The sequence below is a fragment of the Thunnus maccoyii genome, chromosome 24, assembly GCF_910596095.1.
Source record: "Thunnus maccoyii chromosome 24, fThuMac1.1, whole genome shotgun sequence".
NCBI lineage: Eukaryota > Metazoa > Chordata > Actinopteri > Scombriformes > Scombridae > Thunnus > Thunnus maccoyii.
In genome coordinates, this window is record NC_056556.1 from 8763363 (window position 1) to 8774489 (window position 11127).

Genomic DNA, 11127 nt, shown 5'->3' on the forward strand with positions numbered 1-11127 from the left:
TCTGCTTGGACATTTGGAGTACCAGTATACGTCACGAGAAGGACTTCCCCAACAGCTTTCCAACATCAGAACTGGGGACTTCTCACTCCCGCGACTTTTCTGCCACTTTTCATGTTCGCAACCGCGTGCAACATTGTGATACCTGCCGGGAGACTCAACGACTCTTGTTTGACCATTTCTCCGCCGGTACCTTTCCCACTGCGCTGCCTACAGAGTGCCCCTAGCCTCTAAAACCTCGCTGCATTGGCCGGGAATCGAACCCGGGCCTCCCGCGTGGCAGGCGAGAATTCTACCACTGAACCACCAATGCTCTCGTGCTTTACTCGCTTTTTCCACTCGGACGTTGGAACACTTTTCCCTCTGTTCTTCCCGCCACGGTTTCCTTCTAGTGCCGTATGAGTTGGAAATGTCTCAAAACTCCAGCCTACTCTGATGTTTCTCTCTGGGTACTAACTGCTAGAGTAGTTTGGTGTGTGTCTGAGGTAGAAGTTGAGTTTCATGCACTCGTTTTGGTGCTCTCTGTAAAATCTCCTATCTTCTGTCTCTTGCAAGAGAGCTTTACTGGCTGGTGGGTGTCTCGTGTATTTAAGCCTTTACGGATTGTTTTGTCTCATGACAAAAAACCAAAGAGAATTTCCTCAAAACAGAGTCAGCTCGCCTAAACTGACAAATGGATACTGTCAACTTAACAAGGACCTCCAGAGGCCTCGCAGTGAGAGTCTCTCACAAAGGTCAAACTCAGCGAGCACTTACCACAAACCATTCAACACCACAAGATCTCTGCTGGTACACCCTAAACACCTTCATATCCGACTGGACATGATTCCAGGCAAAGCCATAGATAGAACAAAACACTTGCCCCGTGTGAGGCTCGAACTCACGACCTTCAGATTATGAGACTGACGCGCTGCCTACTGCGCCAACGAGGCCCACAGGACACACCACTCCAAATGGGTGGTTACTCGTGCACAAATGCTTCGGCTGCTGGGTTGTTCCACCACTTCCCTTTGTTTGCTTTACAATTGCTTATTCGACATCGTGCCCTTAGCTTCAAACCCAAGCATCTTCTGTCAGCTCTCTCATGGTAGTAACGGCTGGACGACCTTGCCAATATTGGACTAACCAACGCCAGCAGCAAACCAAAATTTCTGGGCTTTCAAGGTCATGCAATTGGGATTGTCTCTTATATTCCACCGTCTTCTGAAATCTCTCCCGGAAGGTATGATACTAAGGCCCTCAATACATAAAGACCAAAACAAGGCTCCGACTTACCTCTGGCAAGCCTGAAGTTTGCAGGTGTAGTGTAAAGTATATAATTTACATACTCAGCTCTGCTTGGACATTTGGAGTACCAGTATACGTCACGAGAAGGACTTCCCCAACAGCTTTCCAACATCAGAACTGGGGACTTCTCACTCCCGCGACTTTTCTGCCACTTTTCATGTTCGCAACCGCGTGCAACATTGTGATACCTGACGGGAGACTCAACGACTCTTGTTTGACCATTTCTCCGCCGGTACCTTTCCCACTGCGCTGCCTACAGAGTGCCCCTAGCCTCTAAAACCTCGCTGCATTGGCCGGGAATCGAACCCGGGCCTCCCGCGTGGCAGGCGAGAATTCTACCACTGAACCACCAATGCTCTCGTGCTTTACTCGCTTTTTCCACTCGGACGTTGGAACACTTTTCCCTCTGTTCCTTCCCGCCACGGTTTCCTTCTAGTGCCGTATGAGTTGGAAATGTCTCAAAACTCCAGCCTACTCTGATGTTTCTCTCTGGGTACTAACTGCTAGAGTAGTTTGGTGTGTGTCTGAGGTAGAAGTTGAGTTTCATGCACTCGTTTTGGTGCTCTCTGTAAAATCTTCTATCTTCTGTCTCTTGCAAGAGAGCTTTACTGGCTGGTGGGTGTCTCGTGTATTTAAGCCTTTACGGATTGTTTTGTCTCATGACAAAAAACCAAAGAGAATTTCCTCAAAACAGAGTCAGCTCGCCTAAACTGACAAATGGATACTGTCAACTTAACAAGGACCTCCAGAGGCCTCGCAGTGAGAGTCTCTCACAAAGGTCAAACTCAGCGAGCACTTACCACAAACCATTCAACACCACAAGATCTCTGCTGGTACACCCTAAACACCTTCATATCCGACTGGACATGATTCCAGGCAAAGCCATAGATAGAACAAAACACTTGCCCCGTGTGAGGCTCGAACTCACGACCTTCAGATTATGAGACTGACGCGCTGCCTACTGCGCCAACGAGGCCCACAGGACACACCACTCCAAATGGGTGGTTACTCGTGCACAAATGCTTCGGCTGCTGGGTTGTTCCACCACTTCCCTTTGTTTGCTTTACAATTGCTTATTCGACATCGTGCCCTTAGCTTCAAACCCAAGCATCTTCTGTCAGCTCTCTCATGGTAGTAACGGCTGGTCGACCTTGCCAATATTGGACTAACCAACGCCAGCAGCAAACCAAAATTTCTGGGCTTTCAAGGTCATGCAATTGGGATTGTCTCTTATATTCCACCGTCTTCTGAAATCTCTCCCGGAAGGTATGATACTAAGGCCCTCAATACATAAAGACCAAAACAAGGCTCCGACTTACCTCTGGCAAGCCTGAAGTTTGCAGGTGTAGTGTAAAGTATATAATTTACATACTCAGCTCTGCTTGGACATTTGGAGTACCAGTATACGTCACGAGAAGGACTTCCCCAACAGCTTTCCAACATCAGAACTGGGGACTTCTCACTCCCGCGACTTTTCTGCCACTTTTCATGTTCGCAACCGCGTGCAACATTGTGATACCTGCCGGGAGACTCAACGACTCTTGTTTGACCATTTCTCCGCCGGTACCTTTCCCACTGCGCTGCCTACAGAGTGCCCCTAGCCTCTAAAACCTCGCTGCATTGGCCGGGAATCGAACCCGGGCCTCCCGCGTGGCAGGCGAGAATTCTACCACTGAACCACCAATGCTCTCGTGCTTTACTCGCTTTTTCCACTCGGACGTTGGAACACTTTTCCCTCTGTTCCTTCCCGCCACGGTTTCCTTCTAGTGCCGTATGAGTTGGAAATGTCTCAAAACTCCAGCCTACTCTGATGTTTCTCTCTGGGTACTAACTGCTAGAGTAGTTTGGTGTGTGTCTGTGGTAGAAGTTGAGTTTCATGCACTCGTTTTGGTGCTCTCTGTAAAATCTCCTATCTTCTGTCTCTTGCAAGAGAGCTTTACTGGCTGGTGGGTGTCTCGTGTATTTAAGCCTTTACGGATTGTTTTGTCTCATGACAAAAAACCAAAGAGAATTTCCTCAAAACAGAGTCAGCTCGCCTAAACTGACAAATGGATACTGTCAACTTAACAAGGACCTCCAGAGGCCTCGCAGTGAGAGTCTCTCACAAAGGTCAAACTCAGCGAGCACTTACCACAAACCATTCAACACCACAAGATCTCTGCTGGTACACCCTAAACACCTTCATATCCGACTGGACATGATTCCAGGCAAAGCCATAGATAGAACAAAACACTTGCCCCGTGTGAGGCTCGAACTCACGACCTTCAGATTATGAGACTGACGCGCTGCCTACTGCGCCAACGAGGCCCACAGGACACACCACTCCAAATGGGTGGTTACTCGTGCACAAATGCTTCGGCTGCTGGGTTGTTCCACCACTTCCCTTTGTTTGCTTTACAATTGCTTATTCGACATCGTGCCCTTAGCTTCAAACCCAAGCATCTTCTGTCAGCTCTCTCATGGTAGTAACGGCTGGACGACCTTGCCAATATTGGACTAACCAACGCCAGCAGCAAACCAAAATTTCTGGGCTTTCAAGGTCATGCAATTGGGATTGTCTCTTATATTCCACCGTCTTCTGAAATCTCTCCCGGAAGGTATGATACTAAGGCCCTCAATACATAAAGACCAAAACAAGGCTCCGACTTACCTCTGGCAAGCCTGAAGTTTGCAGGTGTAGTGTAAAGTATATAATTTACATACTCAGCTCTGCTTGGACATTTGGAGTACCAGTATACGTCACGAGAAGGACTTCCCCAACAGCTTTCCAACATCAGAACTGGGGACTTCTCACTCCCGCGACTTTTCTGCCACTTTTCATGTTCGCAACCGCGTGCAACATTGTGATACCTGACGGGAGACTCAACGACTCTTGTTTGACCATTTCTCCGCCGGTACCTTTCCCACTGCGCTGCCTACAGAGTGCCCCTAGCCTCTAAAACCTCGCTGCATTGGCCGGGAATCGAACCCGGGCCTCCCGCGTGGCAGGCGAGAATTCTACCACTGAACCACCAATGCTCTCGTGCTTTACTCGCTTTTTCCACTCGGACGTTGGAACACTTTTCCCTCTGTTCCTTCCCGCCACGGTTTCCTTCTAGTGCCGTATGAGTTGGAAATGTCTCAAAACTCCAGCCTACTCTGATGTTTCTCTCTGGGTACTAACTGCTAGAGTAGTTTGGTGTGTGTCTGTGGTAGAAGTTGAGTTTCATGCACTCGTTTTGGTGCTCTCTGTAAAATCTCCTATCTTCTGTCTCTTGCAAGAGAGCTTTACTGGCTGGTGGGTGTCTCGTGTATTTAAGCCTTTACGGATTGTTTTGTCTCATGACAAAAAACCAAAGAGAATTTCCTCAAAACAGAGTCAGCTCGCCTAAACTGACAAATGGATACTGTCAACTTAACAAGGACCTCCAGAGGCCTCGCAGTGAGAGTCTCTCACAAAGGTCAAACTCAGCGAGCACTTACCACAAACCATTCAACACCACAAGATCTCTGCTGGTACACCCTAAACACCTTCATATCCGACTGGACATGATTCCAGGCAAAGCCATAGATAGAACAAAACACTTGCCCCGTGTGAGGCTCGAACTCACGACCTTCAGATTATGAGACTGACGCGCTGCCTACTGCGCCAACGAGGCCCACAGGACACACCACTCCAAATGGGTGGTTACTCGTGCACAAATGCTTCGGCTGCTGGGTTTTCCCAATACTTAGCTGTTTCCTTTACAATTTCCTTATCTACATTGTGCCCTTAGCTTCAAACCGAAGCATCTTATGACAGAACTCTCATGGTAGTAATGGTTGGTCGATCATGACAATATTGAACCTTTTTGTATTTTTTTCCCCAGATTGAATTAAATTCACTTGTAATGCCAGCACTGAGGTAAACTTGTTGCTCTATCTTTCAGTAATTCCACTACTTACCAGTAACCTTATCAGTGATCAGACCTCTGAAAAAGTATGTATGGATCTGCATGCGCAGTCCATGTGCAAGTCCACAGCTGTCTGTTGAAGGTGGAAAGCATGAATTGGCCTTAAATGGGTGGTTCCTCACTAGATATTGCTGATTGACTTTGTGGTGAGATTACTTTGCCAACCACACTGTTTCCAATGTAAAGAAAGGACTTTCCATTTAACTCAACATAATTCAATTTAACTTTTAAGCCAGCAAAGTCAAGAAGTGCTCTGAAAAATGTAAAACCATGAAAACTTCACAAGTTCAATGTGAACTCCTTTTTTCAGTACAATGAATGAAAAGTTAAAAGCTTGTTGCATTGGCCGGGAATCGAACCCGGGCCTCCCGCGTGGCAGGCGAGAATTCTACCACTGAACCACCAATGCTTACATGTATAGCTTCCTTTTTCCAGTGTGGCGTTGGACTATTTTCCCCTCTGTTCCTTCTGTACAAAGTTTCCTTCTAGAGCGATATGACTTGGAAATGTCTGACTCACTCCAGGTTTCTCTGACACATCACTCCCTTAGTGGTAGCTGCTAGAGTAGTTTGGTGGTGATGGTGAAGCTTAGCTTAATTTGTCGGGCACAGCCCTCCGGGAATACCGTCTGGCGGTTGTATGCCTCCACCAACCAGTCACATTGCAGTTTACATCCATGTCTGTCCACACTCATGTAATATTTGTAGTGTAGACTTTGAAAGTATTTACTAAGATTTTATAAGTGTATTTTCCTTGAATGTGTTCACATGCTTGACCAAAAGTTGTAGCCATGACAGTAGACAACACTTCCAATATGGATATTGCAGCAAAGAATCTACAAATTCTGAAATGTGGATGCTTCACACACATCTTCAACCTGGCAGCACAGAAGATCTTTACAATCACCACAGTTTCAAGGTGGGCACCCAAAATTAGTGTCATCAATTCAGTATCCAACCGAAAGTGAGATATTGTCACAATCTCTCCTTCTGTTCCTGAGTTATGGCGTTGAATAATGGCCAGAAAAGTGTTTTTGCAGAACATTATGATGTCACAGTGATGTTGATCTTTGACCTTTTGGATATAAAATGTCATCACTTGATCCTCTTAGACATTTGCGTATGAATTCTTGAATTATGGCCAAATTATGTTTTGTGAGGTCACAGTGACCTTGACCTTTGACAACCAATTCTAATCAGTTCATCCTTGAGTCCAAGTGGACATTTGTGCCAAATGTGAAGAAATCCTCTCGAGGCGTTCCTGAGATGTCACATTCACAAGAATGGTACTGACAGACAGACGGATGGATGGACAACTTGAAAACATAATGCCTCCAGCCATGGCTGTCGCCAGTCTCGAAGCATAAATATCAGTCAAATAGGGTTCATGCTCGTCTGAACACCACCAAAGCCAAATGTCATTCATCTTTCTTGAGGAACCAGTCGGTTTAGTGAAAGTGTGAATACAAATGTCCTCTTCCTTATGTGAAGCACTCTGTTTGCTCAAAACAAAGCAAGAAACAGATGTATTCACACCATGTTAGTATAACTAAAAGCAATCATAAGTCCAGTAGTAGCATATTTTGCCAGAAAGTCCTGATTCAAAGAATTTTCCTCACAACGCTCTACAGTAACTCTGTCTGCTTTCCCACTTAAAAGGGGGAGGGGCAAAGTATATTGACATCTCCTCGTTAGTATAGTGGTAAGTATCCCCGCCTGTCACGCGGGAGACCGGGGTTCGATTCCCCGACGGGGAGTGTACATCCTTTTTTTTCACCCCTTAATACCATGTAACCAATGCACATATCCAGCTTCTTTTGATACCTCTCTCCTGTAGTTGGATGTTGACAGTTCTTTCAGGCTCTGTAGTGCTTCTGCTATAATCTCATGATGTTGCAGTAAATAGGAAAAACAAAAGAGCTTGACAGTGACCAAAAGATTGAAGGAACTATAAAACCCAATTAATTCATCTCAGGAACTAAAAGTTTTTGTCTTGCACATTCTAACAGTACAGGTTTCCCAAAAAGCGAAAAGTGTGTTGCATTGGCCGGGAATCGAACCCGGGCCTCCCGCGTGGCAGGCGAGAATTCTACCACTGAACCACCAATGCTCACATATCAGAGACATTTTTGCTGCTGGGGTCTTGGACAATTTTTCCCTTCCACTCCTTCCCTACATAGTGCCTTTATTTTCCAAAAAGTTAAGTTAGTCTCTTCTTCTTTCTGGTGTGATATCTTGCATGTTCTGTGGTTCTTGACAGAGGATGATAGACGCTGGCTGTGGTCTGCATTTCTGTGGTTACTTGTCAAATTTTTAAAAAAATACAGATAAAACTATCAGCAGCACTCTAATGCTACTGTCCACTGTGACAAGATCTGAGACTGCATCACAAACACCAAACATCTTTGAGCTGTTGGGATTTTCTCAAGCTAATGATATATCATCCACAGATATACTGTGCATCCCTAATTGAAAGAGCTGAATATGCATGTCAGCCTTGCAGCCATTTTTTGCCAGTCACTCACCCTACAACAAAAGTAAGTACACTGAGACAAAAGTAAGTCTGTGCAAGTTCACTGAGAGCCAGTAAACTGGAGTTGGAATATGTGTAAACATACTTTGCCAATAAAGATGATTCTGATTCTTTCTTGAGGAATCAGTATGTTTAGTGAAACCAGTGCAGAGTATGAACTCAAATAGTCTTCTTCCTTGTGTGAAACATCATGTTTGCTCAGAACAGAGCAAGAAACAGATGTATGTATGTATACTTTGCTAGCAAGTGGTCAGTCTTTCTTCGCCCTCTACAGTAACACCGCCTGTTTTTACACTTAAAAGAGGGAGGGGCGAAACAACCTCACATCTCCTCGTTAGTATAGTGGTAAGTATCCCCGCCTGTCACGCGGGAGACCGGGGTTCGATTCCCCGACGGGGAGTGTACATCCTTTTTTTTTTCCCCCCTCCCTAATACCACTTAACCAATGCACATTTCTTTCTTCAAATATCTCAAAACGTTTTCTTACAGCTGTTTCTTATAACCTTAATTGATGAATAAAACATCCTTTATGGAGATGTGCCTTCATTTAGAGTGAACATGTAGTGAATCTCACAAAGAGAAAGCCTCTGCACATTCTGCATTTCATTCTACAATATCTTTTCTGCACCAATATTCAAAACTGTGACTATATTAGGTATGTTTACATGCACACTAATATCCACTATTACTCCAGATATGACAATATTCTGAATTTGATATGGGTCATGTAAACAGCATATTCCATTTGGATATTATTAATTAGGCCTTATTCCAAATGTAAAATTTTTCGATTAAGACATGAGAGGTATGCCGGTATTATTCTGACTTTGTGACACACCAAAAACACTCAGCAGTGTAGTAGACATCATGGGAACACCTAGGTACTTGGTGTGCCTGCAACTATACATTTATAATATCAGTCATATCAATATCACTTATAAATATCAGGCAGCAGCTCATTAATGTTTGTCACCTCACTGGTTTCCTTAACTGCCTGCAGGGATCTTGTGATTCCCATTCCCACTGGAGTAGAGGGAAACTCTGAAAACCCTGAAAACCCTCTGCATGTAAACTGGAACATTGATGGAATATTCATAGTAGGAATATTGCATTTTTTGGAATAAACCGGAATATTCTGTGCATGTAAACGTAGTCATTGTGTAGTGTATCTCGCAACACATAATTCCAGGCAAACCTGTGCATGTAACAAAACACATGCCCCGTGTGAGGCTCGAACTCACGACCTTCAGATTATGAGACTGACGCGCTGCCTACTGCGCCAACGAGGCCCGCAGGTGTGCAGAACTGAATGAGTAAAACCCCTGGTATCTTTTTTTACTTAACATTAACAGAAATTACTAGTTGGCTTGTACGCAGCAATGCATCTTATTCCTACAAAAAATAAAGAATAAAAGCAGCAAAAAGCAGATATGCGCCACAAAAGAAGTGCACAACTGTGTTCAGCGGAATACTGTAATTGTACTGTGTTGCTGTTTTTGACTATTTGTACACAAAAATTTTGTGATGGGTATATAACAATCACCTTACGTCCACCATATACTTTAATTTCAAACAATACATTAATATTAAAAGTGAAAAAGTGTGTTGCATTGGCCGGGAATCGAACCCGGGCCTCCCGCGTGGCAGGCGAGAATTCTACCACTGAACCACCAATGCTCACATGAGCACTAAAAAAGCCTGTGTGTTTAAATACTACTATCTCCACAGACATACAATGACAAAAGCAGTTTCACTTTCACAATTACGTCAAATCTGTCAGGAAATACGGTACTTTTGCTTAGGCATAGTCCCACAGTAACTTGCTATACACAGACAACAGCATGTTAACATTACAACAAAACCAAACATACTAAAACATTACCCACTAATCAATCCACTCATATCTCAATCACTGCTAACTAATAAATGCTATTAAGTGTAAGCCTTGAGAATCAATGGCTACAATGTATAATCAATAGACTTAAGAAGATAGAGAGAGAGAAAAAAAAAAAAGTTGTGCGCCCAACGTGGGGCTCGAACCCACGACCCTGAGATTAAGAGTCTCATGCTCTACCGACTGAGCTAGCCGGGCCTGATGCAACATGAAAAACCTTCCCTTTATATAACATCTCACAGCTATCTAACAATGGAAATTACAATTCATCTATTGCTTCGATAAAAATTATCATTCTGATTGTTGGTTTCTCTAATACAGCTAACTGAACTGTATGATGCAAATGAAATGTAAACGAAAATTATTAAAATACTTACAGGACAGTATTAAACTGTGATTTATTTTCCTTCCAAAAGCATTTATTCATATATCAGTTTGCTTCTAACAATTTCCTGTACTTGAGTAACAGCTTTCTACTAACAAAATCTTGCATCAAGCATGTTTATAAATCCATTTACCGCTAAATAAACTGTAGTAAAAGATATTGTTAAATTAAAAGCAAAACATTTGCCCCGTGTGAGGCTCGAACTCACGACCTTCAGATTATGAGACTGACGCGCTGCCTACTGCGCCAACGAGGCTTCAGTAACAACGTAACAGGAAGTGTTTATATAGGTGCTATACTAATAACCTTGCTCCATCATCCACTCACTCCGCTAGCTTACAGTTAGCCGTTAGCCTGCACACTGCAGCTACTGAAGTATTTTTACATTGTGGTATTGATAGGCTACTTTTACTCAAGTTAAGGATACCTCCTCCTGTTCACAGAATTTGATGGGTCACCAAATACGGTGTAACACCGGGGCGTGCAATACACTGGCGGGGACCCTGAATTGTTACTTTTCGACACTATAACCGGTTATATCGGCAGAAAAAACGTGATTTGGGCGTGAACACAACACCAACCAATAGCCTCAATGACCTCTAATGACCTAAAACACACCACAATCGGCAGCGTTTGTGCTGATTGTACTGACAGCTAAAAGCCAAATAAAATATGTTGTTTGTAGTTTCTCTCTTTGTCCACCGGACGGTAGCAGAGTGCTTCTCACTCCCACTGTACAGCCTGCCCGCTTCTGACCTAAAGTTACCCCAGTCTGCCTTCTTCACCATCCTTAACCTGTCTGTATAGTTTCCAAGTATATTTAGAGGAAATTAACATAATGGATGACTTATTCTCTACCTAATATTACACAAGGACAGGACAAAGATATATTACAACTCCTACCTTGATGCGCCTGACTGAAAGCTTTCAGAAGATGTTAATTTAGATGGTGGATGAAAATTTAACAAAGGACCAACTTTGTAGCTTAACTTTCCACAATTTAAGTTGCATTTTCATGTATTTATTTGCTGGGAAGTTCGTGAAAATCACTTCAGAGCTTCCAAATGGGACAACCTTAAAAATTAATTAAAAGCGTGCAG

General features: G+C 43.9%; 16 non-coding genes across 16 annotated transcripts; 2 read left to right on the top strand and 14 right to left on the bottom strand.

The window, feature by feature from the left end:
• Positions 1-239: 239 nt before the first annotated feature.
• trnag-gcc lies at positions 240-310 on the bottom strand. Its single transcript has one exon. It is a non-coding gene; the product is annotated as a tRNA-Gly (tRNA).
• Positions 311-856: 546 nt separating this feature from the next.
• trnam-cau lies at positions 857-929 on the bottom strand. The gene has a single exon. It is a non-coding gene; the product is annotated as a tRNA-Met (tRNA).
• A 640-nt stretch (positions 930-1569) lies between these two features.
• Positions 1570-1640, bottom strand: trnag-gcc. The gene has a single exon. It is a non-coding gene; the product is annotated as a tRNA-Gly (tRNA).
• Positions 1641-2187: 547 nt separating this feature from the next.
• Positions 2188-2260, bottom strand: trnam-cau. Its single transcript has one exon. It is a non-coding gene; the product is annotated as a tRNA-Met (tRNA).
• A 640-nt stretch (positions 2261-2900) lies between these two features.
• On the bottom strand, positions 2901-2971 carry trnag-gcc. The gene has a single exon. It is a non-coding gene; the product is annotated as a tRNA-Gly (tRNA).
• A 547-nt stretch (positions 2972-3518) lies between these two features.
• Positions 3519-3591, bottom strand: trnam-cau. The gene has a single exon. It is a non-coding gene; the product is annotated as a tRNA-Met (tRNA).
• A 640-nt stretch (positions 3592-4231) lies between these two features.
• On the bottom strand, positions 4232-4302 carry trnag-gcc. Its single transcript has one exon. It is a non-coding gene; the product is annotated as a tRNA-Gly (tRNA).
• A 547-nt stretch (positions 4303-4849) lies between these two features.
• On the bottom strand, positions 4850-4922 carry trnam-cau. The gene has a single exon. It is a non-coding gene; the product is annotated as a tRNA-Met (tRNA).
• A 632-nt stretch (positions 4923-5554) lies between these two features.
• On the bottom strand, positions 5555-5625 carry trnag-gcc. Its single transcript has one exon. It is a non-coding gene; the product is annotated as a tRNA-Gly (tRNA).
• Positions 5626-6900: 1275 nt separating this feature from the next.
• Positions 6901-6972, top strand: trnad-guc. The gene has a single exon. It is a non-coding gene; the product is annotated as a tRNA-Asp (tRNA).
• Positions 6973-7254: 282 nt separating this feature from the next.
• trnag-gcc lies at positions 7255-7325 on the bottom strand. Its single transcript has one exon. It is a non-coding gene; the product is annotated as a tRNA-Gly (tRNA).
• A 751-nt stretch (positions 7326-8076) lies between these two features.
• trnad-guc lies at positions 8077-8148 on the top strand. The gene has a single exon. It is a non-coding gene; the product is annotated as a tRNA-Asp (tRNA).
• Positions 8149-8964: 816 nt separating this feature from the next.
• trnam-cau lies at positions 8965-9037 on the bottom strand. Its single transcript has one exon. It is a non-coding gene; the product is annotated as a tRNA-Met (tRNA).
• A 317-nt stretch (positions 9038-9354) lies between these two features.
• On the bottom strand, positions 9355-9425 carry trnag-gcc. The gene has a single exon. It is a non-coding gene; the product is annotated as a tRNA-Gly (tRNA).
• A 342-nt stretch (positions 9426-9767) lies between these two features.
• Positions 9768-9840, bottom strand: trnak-cuu. The gene has a single exon. It is a non-coding gene; the product is annotated as a tRNA-Lys (tRNA).
• A 370-nt stretch (positions 9841-10210) lies between these two features.
• trnam-cau lies at positions 10211-10283 on the bottom strand. Its single transcript has one exon. It is a non-coding gene; the product is annotated as a tRNA-Met (tRNA).
• Positions 10284-11127: the final 844 nt, after the last annotated feature.